The sequence below is a fragment of the Rhinolophus hipposideros genome (assembly GCF_964194185.1).
Source record: "Rhinolophus hipposideros genome assembly, chromosome: X".
In the NCBI taxonomy this organism is placed as follows: domain Eukaryota; kingdom Metazoa; phylum Chordata; class Mammalia; order Chiroptera; family Rhinolophidae; genus Rhinolophus; species Rhinolophus hipposideros.
In genome coordinates, this window is record NC_138046.1 from 89,345,156 (window position 1) to 89,371,803 (window position 26,648).

At 38.7% G+C, this 26,648-nt stretch overlaps 1 protein-coding gene and 1 pseudogene across 6 annotated transcripts in view; one reads left to right on the top strand and one right to left on the bottom strand.

The window, feature by feature from the left end:
• The window catches only part of JADE3 (jade family PHD finger 3), a 143,991-nt gene that overhangs the window by 113,401 nt on the left and 3,942 nt on the right, over window positions 1-26,648 (bottom strand). The window lies entirely within an intron of this gene.
• Window positions 16,086-17,460, top strand: LOC308495250 (elongation factor 1-alpha 1-like; annotated as a pseudogene). The gene has a single exon. The product of its transcript is annotated as an elongation factor 1-alpha 1-like (transcript).

Genomic DNA, 26,648 nt, shown 5'->3' on the forward strand with positions numbered 1-26,648 from the left:
GCAGATACCTCCAGGGTGAACAGGGTATGTCTGAAGCCTGTCCTGGCACCATAAATAGAGCGAGCAAAAGTCTGAGTGACTGTTTAGGCAGACCCTGGTTTCTGATTCAGGATGGTGTGGCCCAGGACACTTTGAATAGCTGTATTTCATGGTAGTGATAGATCTAAGGGTGAATATATAGAGAAATCACATATATCTAGATATACATATGCATGCATAATACAAAGAGAGATTTGTTTTCCTGTCACCTAAAAGGTAACTTTCCAAATCAAGTGTAGTTTTCTTTTTAATCCTAAAAACTAATGTGTATTGTGATTTAAAATTGGTTGTTTCTAGGAACTCTATGATAGGAGACCCACTGAAGAAGCCTAAATTTCAATGAGCAACAGAAATTAACTTTGGCCCAAAAATATCCTTAAATGCACGAACAGCAGAGATGTGGCTCATCTAGTCCTTGAGATGGAGAGAACTGATTGGAAGAAACAGTCCACAGACATTTTGATGGACTTCTGATGCCAATGGGCAAAGCAGGTCTCCGAGACAGAGGAAAAGCCCACTATAGAGACTGGGATAAGGGGTAGTGGCAGGCTGGTTCCTGTCAGAGCTAGGCTTTCCTCTTCATTTAAAGGTGACCGGCCATTTCCTTTCACTAGTCACAGAGAAACAGCCTCACAAAAGAAGCCTATTGACAGAAAGTCCATTAGATAATTAGACCTGTAAAAAGCCCAACTCAGAAGCAGGAAAACAAAATTTAAATGTCTTTATCTCTTCTAGCCAAGAAAACCTCCCCAAGCCACTCATACTTGGGCCTGAAGTGCTTCCAACTGACAATCTTCTTCAAATAACTAGGTAACAGTTCTGCTTTTTCATCCATTTAATTTCCCCTGATACGAAGGGCCAGTGTTATTTATTTATTGCCCTTTATTTATTCATTTAATTTCTCCTCAGCTTTACTGAGGTGAAATTGACAAATAAAATGATAATATATTTAAAGTGTACAGTGTGAGATTTGATATATACATTGTGAAAAGATTCCCACCGAGTTAATTAACACATCCATCACCTCACATGATTTTTGCTTTTTGTGGTGAGAATATTTAAGATTGACTCTCTTAGCCACTTTCAAATATACAACACAGTATCACTAAATAAAGTCACCGTGATGTACATTAGATCCCCAAAACTTATTCTTCTTATAAGTGAAAGTTTGTACCCTTTTACCAACCTCTCCCTATTTCCTCACCCCCTGGTCCCTAATAACCACTATTCTACAGTCTGTTTCTATGAGTTCAACTTTTATTTCTTTTAGATCCCACATATAAGTGATACCATGCAGTATTTGTCTTTCTTTACCTGGTTTAATTTCACTTAGTATAATGCCCTCCAGGTTCATCCATGTTGTTGCAAATGGCAGGATTTCCTGAAGGGCTAATTTTAAAAGTAGAGGTAATGTGGAACATTGCTGCAGAACTGAAAATATTTAAACATGTAACTAGACTCGTACTGTAATCAGTTAATAACTCTTCTACTTCTCTTACATCTAGGAGCAAAGTTTGAATTCTAGCTACCCTTTTCACACAGTTCAAGTCACTGAAATTCTAACTCAATTAATTGGACATTATTCTAAACCAGGAATTAGCAAACTTTTTCTGTAAAGGGTCAGACAGTAAATACTTCTTTGCTTTGTAGGCGATTCTGTCTCTGTGTTACTATTCAACTTTGTCACTGCAGCATAAAAGAAAACATAGGTAATATGTAAACAAATGGACATGGATGTGTTCCAATAAAACTTCACTTATGAACACTAATATTTGAATTTCATATAATTTTCACAAGTCATGATATATTATTCTTTTGATTTTTTTCAACCATTTCAAAACAGAAAAACCCATTCATAGCTTGTGGGCTGTATAAAAACAGGTAGTGGGCCAGATTTGGCTGGCAGGCTGTAGTTTATCAATCTCTGCTCGAACCAAGACTTGATGCCTCCCTGAAAGAATTTCAGACTTTTCTGATAAAAAAAAGTAGCTATTTCAAATCAGCATCTCATCATAAACTTATGCTCAGGTTTCAGCTTGAGGGAGAGGCAAATTTTGTAAGTGCACAGCAATGTATTATAGCAGAACTGGAAAACTAACTTACAGACCTGCAACTAAACAGGTGTAGAAAGCTACAAAACACATTCTCTTCTGGGCTCAATTCTCTCCATTCTAGTCCAATTGCAATAATCTTCCACATCACTGAAAGTGAGCAGGAGTTACAACTATAATTTACTACCGATGTTGAATTCTGTCTGGGATATATGAATATAGCAAATATTTCTATTTCTACTATGTGCAGGCCCCTATGAAGCAAAGATACTTTCAAAAGAAGTCTTTTATCATGATTATGTCAGCCTATTCTAAAATCTAAAGCCACTTATGATACTTTGAATAGCCTGAACAGTGAAAAATCCCAAACAGGAAAAACCCAAAGAAATCCATGTCCAGACATATCCAAATCAAACTGCTGAATGTAAACACAAAGAAAAAATCTTGAAAGCAGCCAGAGAAAAACACCACATTACCTTACAGGGATACAATGATTTGAATTACAGTGAATTTTTTGTTGGAAACCATGCAGCTCAGAAGGAGATGGCATAACATATTTCAAGTATGGGAAAAAAGAACTGTTAAAACATAATTCTATATCCAGCAAAAATATCCTTTTGGAATGAGAATTTATAGCCAACAATCTGCTCTAAAAGAATTGCTATAGGAAGTTCTTCAGACAGTTGGGAAATTATAACAGAAAGAAATTTAGATCATTAGGAATGAAGAAACAACAACATAAATGGTATATATTTGGATAAATATTATAGACTATTCTCTTGAGTTCTTTAAAATGTTTGGTAGCTATCAGCAAAAATGATTACAATGTGTGAAGGGATTTTCAACAGGTGTACATGTAATATATGAGATAACTACAACAAAAAAGGGGAGGGTGAAGGCACCTATAGGGTGGTAGTATTTCTGCATTCCTCTTGAAGTGGTAAAGCACTGATTCGAAATAGACTGTGCAAAGCTAAATATGTATATCATAATCCCTAGATGCAAAGAGATAAACTCAAAAATCATAGTAGACGAATTAAGATGGAGCACTGAAAAAATGTTCAAATAACCCAAAAGAAGGCAGGAAAGCAGAAAAAAGAGAAAATAATAACAGAGATAACACAAAGAAATAATAAAATGGTAGACGTAAAGTGAGCAGGTCAATAATTACGTTAAGTGTAATAGTCTAAATATAAACATAACCCAACTGCACACTGTCTATAATAAAATCACTTTAAATATAATGACACGTATAAGGTAGGTGAAAAGTGTAAAAAAAGGTGATACAAATACCAATCAAAAGAAAAATTCAGAGCAAAGAAAATTACAAGGATAAAGGGGGACATGACATAATGCTAAAAGGGTTATTAACTCATCCAAAAGGCTTAACAATCCTAATAGTATAAACACCTAACAACAGTGCTTCAAAATATGTGAAGCAAAAAATGTCAGACCTAAAATTAGAAGTAGAAAAATCATAATTTCAGTTTTATAGTAGGAGGCTCCTCTCTAATTAATATACAGAACTAGTAGACAGCAAATCAGCAAGAATATATAAAAACTGGACACCGTTATCAACCTAGTGGAATTAGCTGACACGTATAGAACATTCTACCTGACAATAGCAGAGTATTCTTTCAACAAGATAGACCATATCCTGGGTTATAAAACAAACCTCAAAGAAAAAAAATAAACATGTGGGACTACATTAAAAGTTTTTGCACAGCAAAGGAAACCATCAATAAAACAAAAAGACAGCCTACTGAATGGGATATTTGCCAATGATACACCTGATAAGGAGTTAATATACAAAATTTATTTTAAAAATTCACAATACCAAAAAAACAAACAACCCAATTAAAAAATGGGCAGAGGACATGAAAAGACATTTCTCTAAAGAGGACATACAGATGGCCAATAGACATGAAAAGATGCTCAATGTCACTAATCATTGGAGAAATGCAAATAAAAACCACAATGACATACCACCTCACACCTGTCAAAATGGCTATCATCAGTAAATCAACAAACAAGTGCTGGCACGGATGTGGAGAAAAGGGAACGCTTGTGCACTGCACTGTTGGTGGGATTGCAGATTGGTGCAGCCACTGTGGAAATCAGTATGGAGGTTCCTCAAAAAATTGAAAATGGAACTACAGTATGATCCAGGAATTCCACTTCTGGGTATCTACCCGGAGAAATCCAAGATGCTAAATCGAAAAAATATATGCACCCCGATGTTTATTGCAGCACTATTCACAATAGCCAAGATATGGAAACAACTGAAATGCCCATCAACAGACGACTGGATAAAAAGGCTGTGGTACAATGGAGTATTACTTGGCCATTAAAAAGGACGGAATCTTATCATTTGTAACAACATGGACGGACCTAGAGAACATTATGCTAAGTGAAATAAGTCAGACTGAGAAAGACAAATACCATGAGATCTCACTTATATGTGGAATCTAAAGAACAAAATAAATGAGGAAACAAAACAGAAATAGAGTCAGAGATATAGGGAAAAAAGAACTGATGTTTGCTAGATGTGACGGGGTGGGGATGGGGGAGAAGCTGAAGGGATTAGGAAGTATAGATTAGTCGTCACAATATAGTCACGGGGATGTGAAATAGTGTGGGGAATATAGTCAGTAATGTTGTAAAGATCATGTAAGGTGCCAGATGGGCACTGGACTTATCAGGGGGATCACTTCATAGACTGTGTAGATGCCTGACCACTGCGCTATACACCTGAAGAGCTGAAATAGAATAATATTGAATGTCAACTATAATTATATATTTATACACTCACGGGATGTAAAGTACAGCATAGAGAATATAGTCAATGGACCTGTAATAGCTATATACGATGTCAGAGGAGTAGCAGATGGGGGAGGGTTATCACATTGTGGGGGGTGTAAATGTCTATTATGTTCCTTTGTGCACCTGAAACTGAAAAACAAACAAACCTCAAATATAAAAGAACTAAACTCATCAAGAATATGTCCCCTGACCATAAAGGAAATACAATAGAAATCAACAAGAGAGCATAAGAAGAAAAGCTCTAAACAGTTGGACATTAGATAGCATACATCTAAATAATCCATGAATCAAAGAGAAACTTCCAAGGGAAATTAGAAAATATTTTGAATTAAAGAAAAATGAAAACACAATATAACCCAATTTGTATCCTGCAGCTGAAGCAGTGCTTAGAGGGAAATTTATAGCATTACATGTTCTTTTAGGAGGATAAAAGGTCTCAAATAAATAATCTACACTTTGCCTAGAGAATTAAAAAAAAAAAGCAAAATAAATCCAAAGCAAGCAAAAAAAGGAAATAATCAAGATAATGCAGAAATCAATGAAGCTGGAAAATGACAGAAAAACAGAAAAACAACAGAGAAAAATCAATGAAAACAAAAGCTGGTTGTTTTAAAACATGAATAAAATTGATATACCTCTAGCAAGGCTGAGAAAGAAAAAAATGAAAGAACACTCAAATTACCAATATCAGGAATGAAAGAGGGGATTTTCACTGTTGACCCCACAGATATTAAAAGGATAATAAAGGGATACTATTAATAACTCTACACACATAAATTAGACAAATGAAATGGTCGCATTGCTCAAAAACCAAAACTACCAAAACTCATTGAAGATTAATAACCTGAGTAATGCTGTATCTACCAAGGAAATTAAATTCACAGCTAAAAAATCTTTTTAAAAGAAATGCCCAGGTCCAGATGGTTTCACTGGCAAATTCCAATAAACATTTAAAGAAAAAGTAACATCAATTCTGTAAGATCTCTTCCAGAAACCAGAAGAGAGAATACTTCCCAACTTATTTTATCAAGCCCTGATGCCAAACCTAGGCAAACTCAGTACAAAAAAGAAAACTACAGACCAATATCCCTCATTAATATAGATGCAAATATCCCCAACAAAATATTAACAAATAGTGACATATAAAATCCTACAACCTGGGGCTGGCCGGATGGCTCAGGCGGTTAGAGCTCCATGCTCCTAACTCTGAAGGCTGCCGGTTCAATTCCCACGTGGGCCAGTGGGCTCTCAACAACAAGGTTGCCGGTTCAACTCCTTGACTCCTGCAAGGGATGGTGGGCAGCGCCCCCTGCAACTAGCAACGGCAACTGGACCTGGAGCTGAGCTGCGCCCTCCACAAAGATTGAAAGGACAACAACTTGACTTGGAAAAAAGTCCTGGAAGTACACACTGTTCCCCAATAAAGTCCTGTTCCCCTTCCCCAATAAAATCTTCCGAGATCAGACGAGATCGGGCATGTTCAGGCTGGTGTGGCTGTAGACAATAAAATCTAAAAACAAAAAAAATCCTACAACCAAGTGACCAAGTGGTGTTTATCCCAGGAATGCAAGGCAGGTTCAATGTTCAAAATCAATCAATGTAATCAACCATTAAGTCTAAAGAAGAAAAACCACATGATCATATCAGCTGATGACAACAAAAGCATTTGTCAAAATTCAGCATGCTTTCATGACTGAAACTGTCAGCAAACTAGGAATACAAGGGAACTTCCTCAACCTAACAAAAAACTTCAGGATGAAACTCTTAAAGGTGAAGAAAAAGATGCCCTTTCTCACCACTCATATTAAACATCATACTGGAAGTCTCAGTCTGTGAAATAAGGGACACAAAAATGGCATATAGATTCAAAGAAATCAAATTATCCCTACTTGTAAACACATGATTGCTTGCTTAGAATGTATCAGGGAATATATATATATATATATATATATATATATATATATATATATATATATATGAAGCCCTGTAATAGTTAGCTTACAAGGGAGAGCAGGATATGAGGTCAATACAAAAGTCAACTATATTTCACTATGGTAGCAATAAACAATTGGAAACTGAAGTTTTAAAAACAATGTAATTGACAATTGCTCAAATTAAATATTTAGGTATAAACCTAACAAAACATGTACAGAATCTATATGCTGAAAACTATTATAGAAAACACTTATAAAAGAAGTCACAGAAAATCTAAATAAATGGAGAAATATACAATAATCATGTGGTAGAAGATTCAACATATTAAACATTAAACATGTCAATTATCCCTAAATTGATCAAATTCATCATTAGATTTAAAATTCCAATAAAATCCCAGGTGTTGTAAATATAGACAAGCTGATTCTAAAATTTATAAACAGCAAAATATCTAGAATAGCTAAAACAAATTTTAAAAAGAAGAATAAAGTTGGAAAAATCACACTCATTGATTTTAAGGCTTACTAGAAAGCTATTGTAATAAAGACAATGGGATTGATGAAGTGATAAAAACAGACCAACGGAACAAAAGAGAGTCCAGATATTGGCCCACACAAATAAAGGCAACTGATTTTTGACATGGGTGCAAAAGCAATGTAAAGAACGAAGGACAGTCTTCTGGACAAATGGTGCTGGAGCAATTACACATACATATGCAAGAAAAGATCTCCACCTAAACTTCACCTCATATACAAAGATTAAATTGAAACGGGCATAGACCTAAATGCAAAATAAGTAACCACAAAACTTTTAGAAGCAAACGTAGGAGAAAATCTTCATGACCTGAGGTTAATAAAAGAGTTTTCAGATGTAAATCCTTTAAAAAAAAACGATACATTGGACTTTATCAAAATTAAAATCTTGCTTGGTGAATGATACTGTTAAGAGAATGAAAAGCCAAGCCACAGAGAAAATATTGATTGATAAATCACATAACCAAGAAAGGATTTTTTATCCAGAATATTCCATTTCATTTAATTCTCAAAACTCAACAACAGAATTTAAAAATGAGCAAAATATTTAAACAAATACTCCTCTCAACAAATACTTGAGCAAAATACTTCTTTCTCTCCGATAGGTAAAATAAAAGTCATGAATTTGAAGTTAGGCTGGCTTTGTTAAAATTGTAAAGGTGCAAGCAATGCTTCCAGCTTCCTACATGCCAGGGCAGAAGCTGGCCCAATTGATTACTTTTTTTCAAAAACATTTTATGGAGAAATATTAAAGAATTTTGTTTGAATAATCACTAGGAAAAAGGTGGGTTGAAATATTTTCCCCGGCTCCTGTTCCATATCCTCCACCTACTCCACCCCTCCTCCCCGGTGTTTTAAAATTTTAGTTCTGACTTCTTCTGCAGAGGATGCCCTATGCTGCATGGCAAGTTGGCACTTTGGTTTTTGTATGAAAGGGCACCATACGTGGATTATTTCTGAGTTTGAATTTTTATTGCAAGATATTTGTTTTATGCCTCTTTCAATAAAATTATCAAGCTGATTCAGAATATTTATAAACACCAGTTTCTCAGGATGTTGCAAATTTGTATGTATTTAATAATACTCAGTGGTCTTGTATATACGTAACTAAGCTTTTATTAATATGAAAGAGATCCATTCTTTTGCTTGACTCTGTTTGAAATCCTTTGGGTGCTGATACAGCAGACTGCAACCCTCCATTTGGGCTCTATTCTCCATTTTCATCCTGGATAACTACCAATCAATGACTGACACTGAGTACTACTGGAGCCTGCTTGGGGGAGGGTGGGGGCGGGGTGGGGGTCGAGAGGGTAGAGCAGTGCCTAGTGCCTGGAACACACTGCACATTTGCTGAATTTGTGGATTTGATTATGTTGTTCATTAGTGTGAAAAGGAAAGTGTTAAAATAAAATCTGTTAGGGAAAAGGAGGTCCTATCACAGCAGGCTGCAGTATATTCTGCCAAAGCCATTAGATTTTCGAGGCAGTTGGTAGTTTATCAATTTTTATTGCTCCAATATAGTTATTTTATGGCCATTACTAGCAAAAGCAGATTACAGAAATAGTGTTTGACAGAAAAGAAGGGCCCAGTGTGAGTCTGTCAGGTCTGGCTCTCCTAAAACAAAGGTTCTTAATGGCATCCTCTCGGCTTATAGAAAGAACAGTGACATGACAGAAGGAACATCAGTTTCTCATTTTGTGAGAGTAGTTCTAGAAAGTCTTCAGTGTTCTTGAGCACCTGCAGAGGTATCCAGTTTTGTTTTTTCCTGTGAAGACCTCTTCAGGTACCAGTATGATCAAAAAGGTATTTCAAGGTGCTGGTACAGCACTAAAAAAACCCCAGCAGCCAGTAGTGGATTTCAGGGACTTGGCATAGGCCACCAGCAGTGATCCACCAGCAGTGCTGTAGGATGTTTGGGGTGTCATAACACAATTTTCAAAATTAAAAAAAAACATGACTCACATGCAAATACAGAATGAACACATAGCAAAGACTAATTTATTAGTAAGGGAATGTTATTAGTAAGAGAATTACTAATTTATTAGTAGTAGGATGTTAGGCTTAGTCAAAGAATATCTGAGAGATCTGGTGTATACATAGATACTGAAAGTAAAAATGCTAGAAGAGGTCTGGCAATTAAGATTGCGAACTTGTTGCAGTGATGTTGCTAACCTTTTTTTATATCAGAGGGATTATTCATTAGGATTTGTACCAACTGGACAAACAGTTCACCAAGTTTACTATTTGGAAGTGCTGAAAAACTGCGTGAAAAAGTTAGATGACATGAACTTTTCGCCAACAATTCATGGCTCTTGCATCACGACAATGCACCAGCTCACACGGCACTGTCTGTGAGGGGGTTTTTAGCCAGTAAACACATAACTGTATTGGAACACCCTCCCTATTCACCTGATCCGGCCCCCAGTGACTTCTTTCTTTACCAAAAGATAAAGGAAATATTGAAAGGTGGACATTTTGATGACATTCAGGACATCAAGACAGCTCTGATGGCCATTCCAGAAAAAGAGTTCCTAAATTGCTTTGAAGGGTGGACTAGGCACTGGCGTCGGTGCATAGCTTCCCAAGGGGAGTACTTTGAAGGTGACCGTAGTGATATTCAGCAATGAGGTATGCAGCACTTTTTCTAGGATGAGTTCGTGAACTTAATTGACAGATCTCGTAAAATAGTTAAATTGGAAGAATGGTCAATGCCCTAAAGGACAATTAATCTGTAGTCTTTGGGATTATTTCTTGTACCAAAAAGAAAAATTTACATCTCTACCAGACAAAAACATGTAATTTAACACATCAGTTCAAGAAATTTGGACCTTAATCATTAGTGAATAATGAGCCAAACAAAGATGCAATCCCCTGGAGAACTAGATCTTTGGTGGGCCTCTCAGTCAATGCTCCAGTATGACAATGAAAAGACATTCAACCATCCTTTCATATTATTCTAAAGTTTTAAATAATTTCTATTAACAGAGGGCTAATGGTTTATTTATAACTGAGTCTAAATCTTTGGAAATAAAATTAAGATTCTAGGGGGCCAGCCTTTAGGATAGTATGGTAGGGCTTATATATTGTATTTTACACAAGCTTTCCAAAATAGTCATTTATTTACCTTTCAAATCAATCATAGGATCTCATAAGTCACCTGAGATCCAGCCATCTCTGAGGGCCGGAATGCGTTCTTTAACAGCCTTGACAGCTGATTGTGAAGAATTTGTGCGGAAGGAAGAAGGAAACTAACATTACTGAGTGCCTATTATAAGCAAATTTATTTTCAAAGGGCCAAATTTCTTTTCTCACAGTAACATGTTACCTATACATTTAGCTACATTTATCAAATAAATGGATTTCTTCAGCATAATTGCTTTGAATTATACCTTAATTTAAAAAATTATACACAATATAATTTACCCTTTTTAATGTACAGTTCAAGTTTTGACAAATGTGTATGAATATAATTACCAGCACAAACAAGATATAGAACAGTTCCAAGAGTAATTGCTTTTTAAATGTCAATTAATCAACAAATATTTATTTATAAATAACAACAATTTTGTTTGCTCGCAATTCTGTGGATCAGCAATTTGGGCTAGAATCAGCTAGGTGGTTCTTCTGCTAGTCTTTCCCAGGGTCCCTCATGCGGTTCCAAAATCATCTGGCAATGAGACCGGGGCTGAATGTTCTAAAATGGCCTCACACATGGCTGTTGACTGGCCTCTCTATCCCCATCATCTCTTCCTCCAGCAGGATAGCTGGGGCTTCTATACATGGTTGTTTCAGGGTTTCTAGGGAGCCAGAGGAAAGCTACAGCCCTTCTTGAGACCTAGGCTCTGAAGTTACCCAGAGTTATTTTACTCACACTGCATTTTGCTGGCCAAAGCAGGTTACAAGCACAGCTCAGATTCAAGGAATATAGAAATAAACTCCACCTCTTCACGGGCCAAGCTGCAAAGCCACACTGTAGAGGGGTGTACATACAGGGATGAAAGGACTTTGTGGCCATTAAGTACTCTATCACACCATCCCATTCAGGACAATGCGTGGAGACATTTAGTTCTGTGCGCCTTCAGAAATGGAAGGAACCACTGAGGTAAAAAAAAAAAAAGAGCTTTGTCAGAAGTGGGTTCTGAAGAATGTGCAGGATGGAACAAACCCAGAGGAATGTGGAGAACTTCAGACAGAGGCCGTACAGACAGATCGGCAGGATGACTCATGGTATGTTTAGACTCCAGTGAAGGCATGTTTGGGTAGAGTGGGTAGAGAAGAGGATTCGAGAAGTAAGAGGTAGGGATGGTGAGAAAGGTTATGATTGGGTGTGGGGGACATTAATTGCTAGGCTTTCAGGAATACAGACACTACCTGCTACACAGTGGGCAGCCAGGGGTCAGTGGGGACCTAGTGGCAGGAGCGGAGGGAAGAGGCCTTCAGAGCCTGCATCTGTATGGACAGCATATGGAAGGAGGTGGAGTTGCACCTGGACTGTAGAAGCACACAGATCATGGCAAGAAAGCAGCCTCGAGATAATTTCCCTAAAGGCAAGACCTACGTGGATTCTCCTCGAGGGGCTACATAGCACAATTGGAGCTTTCACAGATAGGTTTATTTAGAAGTATAAAAAAGGTTTATCCTGATTTAAACTGGTTATCATAGACAGGTAAATTTAGGCTAGTAACACACACACACCTCTGTCCTGTATATGATGCGAGCTTCACATGAGACAGGTAGGATACAACCGTTTACAGCCAAAGATCGTCTACATTTGAAAAGAAAAAAATTCCTAGTGCTCTTTGATATTGTAAGTGGGCAAGGAATTACAGGGAAGGCTGGAAACCATGATGGAGCCAGGGAAAAGCTGCTTGTAGTTTTGACTGTAATCAACACTGTGAAGCCATGCTCTGTCCAGGCAGACTGTATGGCCACAGTTTTTCACAGTAGCAGCATGGCAAGGAATCACAGTCCACAAAACGCTTATTTCTTTTCCAAACTATAGGTCGTATGAGGTGTGACAATTAAGTTCATGAACTTGTTGCAATGATGTTGCTAACCTTTTGATATCAGAGGGATTATTCATTATGAATTTGTACCAACTGGATAAACAGTTAACCAAGTTCACTATTTGGAAGTGCTGAAAAGGCTGTGTGAGAAAGTTACACGACCTGACCTTTTCACCAACAATTCATGGCTCTTGCATCACGACAATGCACCAGCTCACACGGCACTGTCTGCGAGGGAGTTTTTAGCCAGTAAACAAATAACTGTATTGGAACACACTCCCTACTCACCTGATCTGGCCCCCAATGACTTCTTTCTTTACCCAAAGGTAAAGGAAATATTGAAAGGAACACATTTTGATGACATTCAGGACACCGATGGTAATATGACAACAGCTCTGATGGCCATTCCAGAAAAAGACTTCCAAAATTGCTTTGAAGGGTGGACTAGGCACTGGCATTGGTGCATAGCTTCCCAAGGGGAGCACTTCGAAGGAGACCATAGTGATATTCAGCAATGAGGTATGTGGCACTGTTTCTAGGATGAGTTTGCGAACTTAATTGTCCAACCTCGTATGTGGCCATTAGAACATGTTACATGTAATTTTTTAACACAAAATGAGAACCGATGTTTAACTTGTTAATTAAACAGCAGGCAGCAATTCTCGTTTTATATTTGTGGAAGACAGGAAATAGAGAATTTGAGGGTTTCCTATCAATCAGAGAGTGGCAGTCTAGTTGTAAATCCTCAGGTCCTATGTGTACAAAATATGTTACAGAGTAAGGAAGTATGGCAATAGATGCTAAAGTTGACTAGAAAAGACAGGCCTTCATGAGAGAACATGGAGTAGGGGATGGTGTCCAAATGAGTGGGGTATGGGAGGAGAGGTATCTCTTGCTGAGCCATAACTTTCAAGAATTTGAAAAGAATTGACCCAGGCAGGATTAGCAGGGAGAAAGAAGGAAGGGTGTCCCACATGGGAGGAAAGGTTCCAGGGAAACGTGAGTGTTGGACTGTTGTTAGTACTGGGGTCGGGGACGCAGTGAGGAAACAGTTCAGAGATGACATCTCAGACTGTTTGCTCAAGACTTCTTGTTCTACCCAGTTCTGCCTGGAATCCCAGGTGAAGAATTGCCCTCAGTTGATGGATCGTGTCATGTGAAAGCATTCCAAAACAACTGAACTAACAAACAAGAGAACATTTAGGTTCCTTTTTCCACATACAAGATTTCCTCCCATCTAGTTGGTGAATGGGTAGCCTTCTGTGCGTACCTTAAAGGACAGGGAAACACACGCGCTCTGGTCCCGATGCTTGCTCAGACTGAACTGGACCATACTACACAGGAGTTCTGCAAGAAAGGGGCCTCTGCTGCATGTTCTACTCATAGCACGCTAGGGAGAGAGTTGAGGGGGCATGCTGAAGTTCTGTAATTCTCTCCTCAATGTGCTCCTCAGAACTGAGGAGGTTTCCTGTAAAGAGATGTGTTTTAAGACAGGTTCTGAGAAATCATAGATGGTTCACATCATGGGGGCTCCAAGAGACCATGCCTCATCAAGTGTCCTCAACAGTTAGCTTTTAAAAAGTATAAAACTAATATTTAGTGATTATCCAAATTACTTATTTTATGGAAAGGTACTAAGGCTCATATCTTGAGGAGTGTGTAGCCTGGGGCTTGGTATATAGGAGGCACTCAACAAGTGTTAGTTGATTCTGAGCTACTTTTTCCATTTTCTTTATGAAGTATAGCAAGGTACTAACTTTTGGTGAGCAGGATTCTTTAATGTTGGGAGGACAAAGAAAACCATCAAAACTGGGCATCTAGTCCAACCTTTGGATGTTACATAGGGCTCCCATATACCTATGTTCTAAACGTTTTCACCACTGAGGACAACTTTTGAAATTTCCCTTTACTAACAACTGTCACCCCAATAAACTTTAATTAAAAAGAAAAGAAATTTCCCCCACAGACAGCATGCGCTTTGAAGCTTGCCTACCAAACACGCCACACTATGGATTACTTAAATGCTCCATTTTAATTAATCAAAGCTGACCGTTTCTGACAAGAAAAGGTTCTAGTAAACATGAGATAATAATAATAATAATAATAATAATAATAATAATAGGTATGCCAGACATTGCTGAGTATTTTATCCTTAATATAGCACTAATTTGACACAACAACCTAAGTGGTTAGTATTACTGACTTCATTTTACAAATGAGGAAACTGAGGCACAAAGAAGTTAAACTCATTCAGGTTGCATAGCTAGTTAGAAGCAAAAACAGGATTCAACTTGGGTCTGCTACTCTATCCATTCTAGCATTCAAACTCTAGCTAACTAGTTTTACCATGAACTGTAGTATAATTCTAGCAATCTCACTTTCATATATTTACTGTAGAGGGGCAAATTTATGTACACACAAACACCTGCCCATGAATTTTTATAGCAGCTCTACTTATAATTACCCCAAACTGGTAACAACCCAAATGTGGTACATTCATACAATGGAATACAACTCAACGATAAAAAAAGGAACAAATGTCTAACCACTGTGCTGTACACCTCAAACTAATATAAAATAATATTAAATGTCAACTGTAACTGAAAAAATAATTATAAAAATAAAAAGGAGCAAACTATTGATACGCACAATTTGGATGACGCTCAAAAGCATTATGCTGAGTGAAAAAAAGTAAGACCCAAAGATTACATACAGTGTCACACCATTTATGTGACAGTTGTTAGTAAAGGGAAATTTCAAAAGTTGTCCTCAGTGGTGAAAACGTTTAGAACATAGGTATATGGGAGCCCTATGTAACATCCAAAGGTTGGACTAGATGCCCAGTTTTGATGGTTTTCTTTGTCCTCCCAACATTAAAGAATCCTGCTCACCAAAAGTTAGTACCTTGCTATACTTCATAAAGAAAATGGAAAAAGTAGCTCAGAATCAACTAACACTTGTTGAGTGCCTCCTATATACCAAGCCCCAGGCTACACACTCCTCAAGATATGAGCCTTAGTACCTTTCCATAAAATAAGTAATTTGGATAATCACTAAATGTTAGTTTTATACTTTTTAAAAGCTAACTGTTGAGGACACTAGATGAGGCATGGTCTCTTGGAGCCCCCATGATGTGAACCATCTGTGATTTCTCAGAACCTGTCTTAAAACACATCTCTTTACAGGAAACCTCCTCAAAGTGACGAAACTATCAGCAATGGAGCACAGATTGGTAGCTACCAGGGGTGGGAAGAGTGTGACTAGAGGTAGCACAAAGGAGTTTTTGGGGTGATGGAACTGTTCTGTACCTTGACTGTGGTGGTGATTACACCCATCTATACATGTGTCAAAATCCACAGAACTATGCACACCCCCAAAAAGTCCATTTTACTGTATAATGTTATTTTTAAAGTTAATAAATCATCTTTTCAGTCAGCACTAATTTCTGTATTTCCCATTTACTCACAGTAGACTTTTATAGTTCTGTTTACCACTAACAAGTTTTCAGATTTAAAAATTAAAAGTTACACTTACACAAATTAAAAGTAATCATGTGAAGCAAAAAGCCATTTTCAGGCTATGCATCCAAACTGAATGATGACAGTTACCTCTTTAAATAAACATTCCTTAGCTGTTTTGCAACAGATTAGCTGCCAGAACACAGGTATCATGAAAACCACCATTAAACATAAGCCAAAATGGGAAAGGAAAAGACTCATATCAACATTGTCATCACTGGACATGAAGATTCGCGCAAGTCTATCACTACTGGCCATTTGATTTATAAATGTGGTGGGATCAACAAAAGATTCACCAAAAAGTTTGAGAAGGAGGCTGCTGAGATGGGAAAGGGCTCCTTTAAGTCTGCCTGGGTCTTGGATAAACTGAAAGCTGAACCTGAGCGTGGTATCACCACTGATATAGCCCTGTGGAAATTCGAGGCCAGCAAGTATTGTGTGAGCATCACTGGTGCCTCAGGACAGAGAGACTTTATCAAAAACATGATTCCAGGCACATCTCAGGCTTACTTGCTGTCCTGATTGTTGCTGCTGCTGCTGGTGAACCTGAAGCAGGTCTCTCCAGGAATGGGCAGACCCGTGAGCATGCCCTTCTGGCTTGCACACTGGGTGTGAAACAACTAACTGTGGGTGTTAACAAAATGGATTCCACTGAGCTGCCTTATAGCCAGAAGAGATACGAGGAAATCATTAAGGAAGTCAGCACCTACATTAAGAAAATTGGCTACAACCCTAACACAATAGCATTTGTGCCAGTTTCTGGAAGGAATGGTGACAGCATGCTGGAGCCAAGTGCTAACATGCCTTGGTTCAAGGGATGGAAAGTCACCCACAAAGATGGCAATGCCAGAGGAACCACGCTGCTTGAAGCTCTGGATTGCATCCTGCCACCATCTCGTCCAACTGACAAGCCTGTGCGCCTGCCCGTCTACACAGTTGGTGGTAATGGTCCTGCCCTGGGGGCCGAGTGGAGACTGGTGTTCTCACACCCAGCATAGTGGTCACCTTGGCTCCAGTCAGAGTTACAACTGCAGTAAAGTCTGATGAAATGCACCGTGAAGCTTTGAGTGAAGCTCTTCCTGGGGACAATGAAGGCTTCAGTGTCAAGAATGTGTCTGTGAAAGATGTTCATCGTGGCAATGTGGCTGGTGACAGCAAAAGTGACCCACCAATGGAAGCAGCTGGCTTCATGATGCGGGTGATTATCCTGAACCATCTAGGCCAAATCAGTGCCGGAGATGCACCTGGGCTGGGCTGTCACACAGCTCACATTGCCTGCAAATTTGCTGAGCAGAAGGAGATTGATCGTCGTTCTGGGAAAAAGCTGGAAGATGGCCCCAAGTTTCTGAAATCTGGTCATGCTGCCATCACTGATATGGTTCCTGGCAAGCCCATGTGTGTTGAGAGCTTCTCTGACTACCCTCCTCTGGACCGTTGTGCTGTTCGTGACATGAGACAGACAGTTGCTGTGGGTGTCATCAAAGCAGTGGAGAAGAAGGCAGCTGGAGCTGGCAAGGTCACCAAGTCTGCCCAGAAACCTCAGAAGGCCAAATGAATATTATCCCTAATACCTGCCACCCCAGTTTTAATCAGTGGTGGAAGAATGGTCTCAGAACTGTTTGTCTCAATTGGTCATTTAAGTGTAATAGTAAAAGACTGGTTAATGATTACAATGCATTGTAAAACCTTCAGAAGGAAAGGAGACCATTTTGTTGACCATTTGGATTTTTGTGTGTGGCAGTTTTTAAGTTACTAATTTTTGAAATCGGTACTTTTTAATGGAAACTGCCATTAAATCTGCCACAGAATTTTGAGACCCATTAAAACAAATTTTAATGAGAAAATACATACATAAATAAACACTCCTTAAAAGTTAAATGCTTATTCCCTTAAAATAAGGGTGCTTATTCCCTTAAAAATAAAAGTATTTCAGCAAACGATTAGATGGCATGATATCTGATATAACAATTTACATAGTAAAACAAAAATAAGTAATCAAAATCCATCCTGGGAAGGTAAATGTGATGGAATGAGGATGTTATAACAATGACACGGACCATCATGGTTCTTTCTACAATTTTTACTCGAATGCACTCAGGTATCTCCAGTATAATCGAAAATAGAATTTTAAAAAGAATTTTTAAAATCCTTTAGGTTGAAACGGAGATCTCTCCCAAGTTGCAACATCCTTCCATCCAAAGGGCTTCCACTGCCTTTGGGAACCCCTTGGTTACTCCATCGCCAGGTCAGGCTTGTATTCTACTCAACACCTAGTGCCTCACTTATAGAACAGTGGGCACCCAACAAATATTTGCTAAACTGAATTACATCTGGAAATGTGAGGAATAAAAATGACAGACACATGGTCGCTAGCAAAACCTGTAATCTAGAAACTCTTAATTATGCTCTAATTTTGAATAAGGAAAATAATTACAAATGTGCTCAATAATTACAAAGGCATGCACAGAATTGTGGAAGAGAGCAAAGTAAACATAAAATACTGCCAGTGGTGTACAAGTTTTTAAAGCCTAAAACAGGCAGAAACCAAACCAGAATCAATTATTTCTGGCTCCCTAGGCAGAAAACCATAAAATTCAAGGGGGTGAGAAAAAGAGAAAAAGGGGGAAAACTAACCTGTACTGAGTTTTATGGGCCATGCACAGCATTAGACATTTATGCAGATTAAAACGTATTTTAGGACTCAGGTTTCAGCTGTGACATGGTAAAGCATTGAGAAGCCATCACTCCCACCCTTCCAAGAAAGAAGCTAGACAATCTTCTTGGACCTATCAGAGAACCAAGGTCACAGGGCAAACTAGCATCTCTATCTGAAAAGCCAGGCGCCTGCACACATGATCCGAGCATGTCAATCAATGGGCAGATTAAACTGAAAATGTTGATAAATTACTGGAGGCCAGAGTACAGGGTGTCATGAGAGTATGAAGCTCCTGGGCTCCACATGGGGGAGCATTCCCATCCTCTTACAAGTTTTTCCTACAGGAACCCCACCAGGTTCTTACCGGGAGCATGGGGAAAATCCCAGAGGAAGCTCTCACGGTGGGGCTGGTTGCCTGAGGAAAACAGCACCCACTGTGAAATCCAACCAGACCTCTTTCCTTTATCTCCAGTACAGAACAAAAGGCTTAATCCGCAGGGGGAAGGGCTGAAAACCCAAGGCTTGAGGACACCGGTGTCCTCACTGCAGCAAGGGAAAAGGAACAGAGGAAAAAGAAAACGCTCCACCCCTGGAGGAGGAGCAGGAAATCCTCTGAAGGACCCACTCAAGGCCCAGGTTCCAGTACCTGTGTTAAGTCTAAGGCTGAATAAAATCACTACAGAACGTCTTCCTCCCTCACTAGCCACCACCTGGCAAGCCAGCTACATGGTTAGTAACAGTGGAATACAACTGGGAGGGCTGTAAGAAACAACTCTTGGGAAACAACACAAAGGAAAACCTCAAGCCAAGCAGGAGACAAAAGGTTACTACCAGAGGAATCCGAAATCTCTGGTTCCCACTGCAAAACCAAACATCCAACGCAAGTCACCTCCTGCCTAGATTAACTCAAGTCCCCCCACTAAAGGACTAGCAGAAAGGAACCGGTGTTCTTCGAATATATCGATTATTTACCTCAGTATCTCCTGCCCATATTCAGCTTTCAATAAGCTTATGAGGCATAAGAAAAGGCAAGAAAATATTCCAAGTGACAAAGCAATCATCACATCCAGACTCAGTATGACACAGATGTCGTGGCTATCAGAAATGAAATTTAGAAGAATTATGATTAACGTTAAAGATTTTAACGGGAAAAGTAGACAAATGCAAGACCAGATGGATAATTTCAAAGAGACAGAAACTGTAAGATTCAAATGGAAATGCTAGAAATAAAAAAAAAAAAACACAGTAAAAAACACAACATGCTCAACAGTAGACTTGACACAGCCAAGGAATCAGGGAGCATGAATATCAACTTTATTGATCAGGTCAACAAAAATTAAAAGAAAGACACAAAAGAGTGAAAAAAAATGGAACACAGCGTACAAGAACTGTGGGAAATATCCAACAGTATAACATACTTGTAATTGGAATCCCAGAAGGAGAAAGAAAAAAAAACAGGGCATAAGAATTATTTGAAGAAATAATGACTGAGAACTTTCCAAAATTAGTGACAGGCAACAAACTGCAGATACAAGAAGCCCAGAGAATATCAAACAGGATAAACATGAAAAAAATTAAAAAGCCACACCTACGCAAAGAAAGACCTCGAAGACACCTAGAGGAAAAACGACTGGTTAACTATAGAGGAACAAGGGTAAGAATTACAGCAGACTTATTAGAAACTATGCAAACAAGGCAATATGCTGACAGAGGGCAATACTTCTCAATTCAGAATTCCATATTCCATGAAAGTGTCCTTTAAAAGTGAAGAAAAATAGGGCGGCCGGTTAGCTCAGTTGGTTAGAACGTGGTGCTCTTAACAACAAGGTTGCAGGCTCGATCCCCACATGGGCCACTGTGACCTGCGCCCTCCACAACTAGATTGGAACAACTACTTGACTTGGAGCTGATGGGTCCTGGAAAAACACTTAAAATAAGTAAAAGTTTTTAAAAAAATGAAGAAAAATAAAGACTTTCTCAGACAAACAAAAAATTTACTGTCAGCAGACCTGGCATAAAAGAAACGTTAAAGGAAAATTCTTCAGGCAGAAAGATTAAAGTGGGAACTTAGATTAGCATAAAGAAATGAAGATAATTGGAAAAGGAATAAATGAAGGTAGAATATTTTATTTTCAAAATGTGTGAAAAGCCCATTTTCCAGGTACCAGCCAAGGGCCAATCTTGCAAGCAGTCCTTCTAAAGACAGCAAACAGCCTCAGGCCTACTGTGGCAATTCTTTTCAACACGATAGGGTTTATACAGAGGGTGCCCCCCCCAAATATACATATTTTAAGAAAGGAAAAAACTGTATTAAAATTGCACTGCTTAATATATATCAATAACAAAAGATGAATACAAGTCATGTGTATACATTTTTTGGCACCCCTGGTATGTTTAAAAACCTACAGCTAACATACCTAATGGTGAGAGATGGAAAGCTTTCCGAGATTGAAATAAAGGAAGCATGTCCTCTCTCACCACTACAATTCTGATATAGAAGAAAAAGAGTATTCATCTTACCTGATTTCAAGACTTACTACAAAGCTATACTAACCAAGACTTTGTGATAATAGTAAAATGATAGACACATAGATTAATGCAACAGAATAGAGAGCTCAGAAATGGAGCCACACAGCAAAGTCATATTTTTGACACAGGTACAAAAGCAATTCAATGGAGAAAGCAGTCTTTTTAACAAATGATCCTGGACCTAGTGGACATCCATAGGTGGGAAAATGAACCTTGACACACACCTCATGCGTGGCTGGCAGACGTGCCAAATGGTAGAACCACTTTGGAAGACAGTTTGACAGTTTCATATAAAATCTCAGCAATCTCACTCCTAGGTACTTACCCAAATGAACGGATAACTTATGTTCACAGAGCAACCTGCATGCTAACATTTACTACAGCTTTATTCATAATTGCCAAGAACATGGAAGCAGCCAAGTTGTCCTTCAACAGGTGAATTGAACAAAGTGTGGTACATGCATACAACGGAATACGATTCAGTGATGAAAGGAACAGGAACATAATATGGATGAAATCAAGTAAAAGAAGCCAAACCAAAACGACTACATATTATATGATTCCACTCAGATGACATTTTGGAAAAGGCAGGACTATAGTTAAAAATTCAGAAGTACATTATTCTGAGGCATTTCTAGGAAACAAACGTGACAGGAGATACATATCTGTATGCATATCTATCTATGTTGATATCAATACATGTTTTATTAGTTTCAGGTGTACAAAACAATGTAATTGTTAGACATTCACGCCGCTCACAAAGTGATAACCCCCTCCCCCAATCTGCTGCCCCTCGACATCATACATAGCTGTTACAGTTCCACTGACTCCATTCCCTACGCTGTACTCCACGTCCTGTGACCACATATATATTAAGTTATAGTTGACATTCATTACTATTCAGCTTCAGGCGTACAGTCCAGTGGTCAGGCATCTACTCTGTCCATGAAGTGGTCTCCCTAATGAGACAAGTGTCCACTGGATAACCTACAAAATCGTTACAACATTATTGATTATATTCCCCAAACTGTCTTTCATATCCCAGTGGTAATCTTGTGGTTACTGACTGTGCTTTCTAATCCCCTCACCTTCCCCCTTATCCCCACCCCCCTCCCATCTAGCAACCCTGAGTTTTTTCTCTGTCTCTGAGACTGTTTCTGATTAGCTTGTTCATTTAGTCTATTCTTTAGATTCCACATGTAAGTGAGATCATATCAGGACATACACACACATACACACACACACACACACACACACACACGCATTTTTTATTAGGTTCAAGCTAACCGGCCACCCTATTTTTCCTTCACTTTTGAAGGACACTTTCATGGAATATGGAATTCTGAGTTGAGAATTTTTTCCCCTCTTTCAGCGTATTACTTGCATTGTACAAAGCAACGAAATAAACATTTACACCCCTCACAAAGTCATAACACCCCCAATCTACTCTGACATCTTATATAGCTATTACAATCCCTATGTTGTGCTCCACATCCCATGACTATACGTACCTATATATTTAGTTACAGCTGACACTCAATATTATTCTGCTTCAGCTTTAGGTGTATAGCAGTGGTCAGGCAAGGATATGTATTTGTAATAGGGATAGTTCTGACCAGGTCAACTTCGGTGGGAGTCCATGTAAGTTTACATCACCATCACCATATACCATCTCTTTTTAAATGGATGTATTTAATTTTTGAAATATGGTAATATATTCACATGGCTTAAAATTCAAAAAGCACATATAAAAGTTTATGCAGTGAAAAGTCTCCCTCCATCCGTCTGCCCCTGAGCATGTACAATTCTAAACTATCAGTGTCTTGAATATCCTTCAAGAAATATTTTCTGTGTAAGAAAGAATGTATATATTATTGCCTCACTATCTACTTTACACAAATGGTAGCATATATAATACACACTGTTCTGTTTCTTGCTTTTTCCCCCATTTTGTACATCTTGGAGATCATGCAGTATCGTTGTAATATATACTACTGTCCAATCGAGCCTTGACTGATACTTAGGATGGTACCACCCTTTTGCTATTATAAGCAATACTCCAAGTAATATGCGAATATTTGTTGAATAAATTCCTGGAAGTATTTGCTGGGTCAAATGATATGTGCATTTATAATTTTGATGGCTATTTCCAAATCCCTCACTTTTACAATGTCAGGGATTTTTCATTTTTCATTTTTATCCTAGGAGAAAAGAAGGGAAGCTGAGATTCTATCACCACACCATTTCTGGAGGAATGTACAACTCTAAGATGTACAAAGGGAGCCTTCTACTCAGTTTCCCACACGTGCTTCCCAGGGTCCAGCTGCATTTTCCTGTAATATGTTTCAGGCCACAAACTGGTTGTAAAGCCCATTTCAGTTATGTGAAAGGTGTTACTTCTGAAAACTTCACAATCAAAGACCAAAGGCTGGTGCCCCAAATTGCTGGTCACTGGTCCCTTACTTCACAGCACAATACTGGACACTTCCCTCCAACCACAGGAAGATTTTAAAACCTTAACCAAATAAAACATATCTACAAAGAACCCTTTATCCTTATTACAGTGCCCAAATAAGTCTTTTTTGTTCTTAGGTAAAAACTATAAATCACATAAAGGTTATGAGAAAAGGCTGGAAATGTTTCTCTCACCTTTCAGGTAGTGATGGATTCCCAATTAAGTATCTTTTTCTTGACTACAAATCCTAGTATAGCCTAGTGCACTACAGTTTTTGTGAGAAAGCTTGGGCAGGAGGTTGAGGAAACACAGGGGGGCTCCGTTGATTACAGTCACACCAATCACTGAGCTGTCAAGCCACTCATGAGAATATATCCAGAGCCACACTGCCTCCCTTTGGTTTGCTCCTAGAAAAACCATCACTCAGCTCCACACTCAGTAAAAGAGGTGGCACAATCATATTACTTGGTCTCAAGAACACACTACATTTAGAAACGGGTGTTTAACAAGATTTATCAAAGGAAAAGAGGTTACGTTCATAATTATTATGCATTACTGGAGTAATGGCCCCCAATTTTTTGCATCTCTTTATATCCACACCTTTGGATGGTTCCCTCCCACAATGACTCTGAGCTTAGCCACAGAAGCACTTCTACGCTTTGGCTGATGGGACAATATCAAATGTGACACAAGCAGACACTCGAGAAGTGCTTGGGCACCGATGCTTATTCTCACTCGCTACTCTTTATGCCTTTCAGACCACCATGTTAACAAGTTCAGACCAGCTAGATGGAGGAGACCATTTGGAGTGGAGATGAGTCATCTCGGCGTAGGGCCTCCTAGACCAACCTAGCCTGCCAATCACCAGATATGTGACTGGGGCCATCTTAGATCTTCCAGGCACCCGCTCACCACCCCCAGCCCCCGCCAAATCTAACTGACACAGGCTACTTCAAAGGAAATACGTTTGGGGTCCAATACATATGGAAAGGGGCACACGAGTTTTCCTCCTGTGAAGTTTAGTCTGCACATAAATAGTTTCAAACAGAAAAACCTGCAGTACCTGTATGAGAATAAATAAATATGTAAGTATTGAAAAAATGCCTAAGTCTTCCCAGATTCTCACAAATGTGCTATCTGCCATCACAGACGGCACACACCAAAAAAAAAAAAAACAAAACCCACGTAAAAAATATTTTCATTTAGTCACTGAAGCATCTTTATCATGATTTATTAAAACCAAAGTCTTATACTCAATAGTTCCATTTCTAACACTAAACAACTCAGGTTTCCAGGAATTACTTTTTCTCCCAGTTCTACTTTTTTCCTCATTTGACAGGGCTTGGTGAAAGCGGAAAGAGCTCCCTTAATGCAGCCTAAAAATCCTCAGATATATGAGACTAATTAAACCTCCTTCTAGAAACATTCTGTAGGACCAGCTTCTTCCAGTATCACAGCAACTCTTTCTAGCCACATTAATGGTGGGTAGTAAAAATTGTCTAAGATCTACACATTTGGGTTAGAAACATTGCCTCTATTGTATCACAAAGTGGGACACTGACAGGGAAATGACTTTCTTAAGCCACTTTTGTTTAGGCCTAGATGCTTTTCTGGATTAAACACACACACACCGTGTTTCCCTGAAAATAAGACCTATACAATCAGCTCTGTCTTTTGGAGCAAAAATTAATATAAGACCTGGTCTTATTTTACTATAAGACCTGGTCTTATTTTACTATAAGACCAGGTATAATCAAATATAATTAATATAATATAATGTAACATCAGCTCATATTAATTTTTGATTCAAAAGACGTATTAGAGCTGATTGTCCGTCTAGGTCTTATTTTCTGGGTATGACAGTATATACACACACGGTTTGGTTTAAGAAAAAGTGAAAAACACCTTCCAGCAGCTTCCCACTGCCCTTGGAATAAAACACAAGCTCCTTAATGAGGTCCCATAAGGCCCTGTCAATCTTCCCTTGCCTACCTCATCTTTCTTTCCCCAGGTCCTAGCCAAACCTCTATGGATCCTTACATCTCTTTCCCACCTCAGTGCCCTCACACATGCTGTTCCCTGTGCCTGCCAATCCACTCTCTCTGACTAGTACCTTGCTTTTATTCCTGTTCATCCTTCAGGCCCCAGGGCACCTTGCTGGTCTCCCTCAGAAGCAGTCTACCTCTTAACTTGCTGTGTGACCTTAGGCAAGTTACCTTTGATTCACTTCTCTGAGACTCAAACCTGAGAGATATCCTACATTGAGCACTTAGCACAGTGCTCAGCACACAGGAAATAGTTAACAAATCATGCTGCTGGTATTGTTATTCTTCCACACAGTAATCTCCATCATGGCTCTTATTACAATTAGCAATTATCTGTAGAAAAAAAATACAAACACTCCATTGAATCCCACCTTACTACCTAATACCTTTCAGGTGATTTCCCCACGTACTGCATTTTTGGAAGGGAAGATAAAAATGAATGTTTACAGAGCAACTGTTATCTCAATTATTACCTCAAAGAAGTGGTTTGGCAGATGAAGAAACTGAGGCACAGAGAAGTTAAGTAACTGGCCAAGATCAAGTGGTAGATTAGAATCCAAGCTGGCCTAGCCCCATAGCCTATGTTGGGTGCATGACACCAAAGGTTTCCCTAACACATGAACCTTGTCAACTAAGAGTGCCAAGCCTCAGAGAAGATGGATCTTCACATTCACATACATCCCAAACAATTCCCAGGTATCTACTCTTCAGATCCTTGACCAGCCTGGTGTCCCAATCACCCCCTGTAAACCGCTTCAGAAGAACACTCTGTCTTTGACTGTGATGGTACTTTTCTTTATTCCTTTCCACTGGATGTTGTGATTGTAAGGGGATGGATATCTTTCACCTCTTTTACCCCCTAGCAAATTAGAAGCACTCAATGCATGATTGCTGAATGAATCGATTAAAATGTTGGAGACTACATTTTGGCCCAAAGTTGGGGTTGGTGGAGTAGATTTTCATAACAATATTAAAGTTTGGCATAGTTAGGAACAAACTTGACATGAATGATGACAAAAGAGGCGTTTATCTTAACAATTTTACAATTGATAATAATT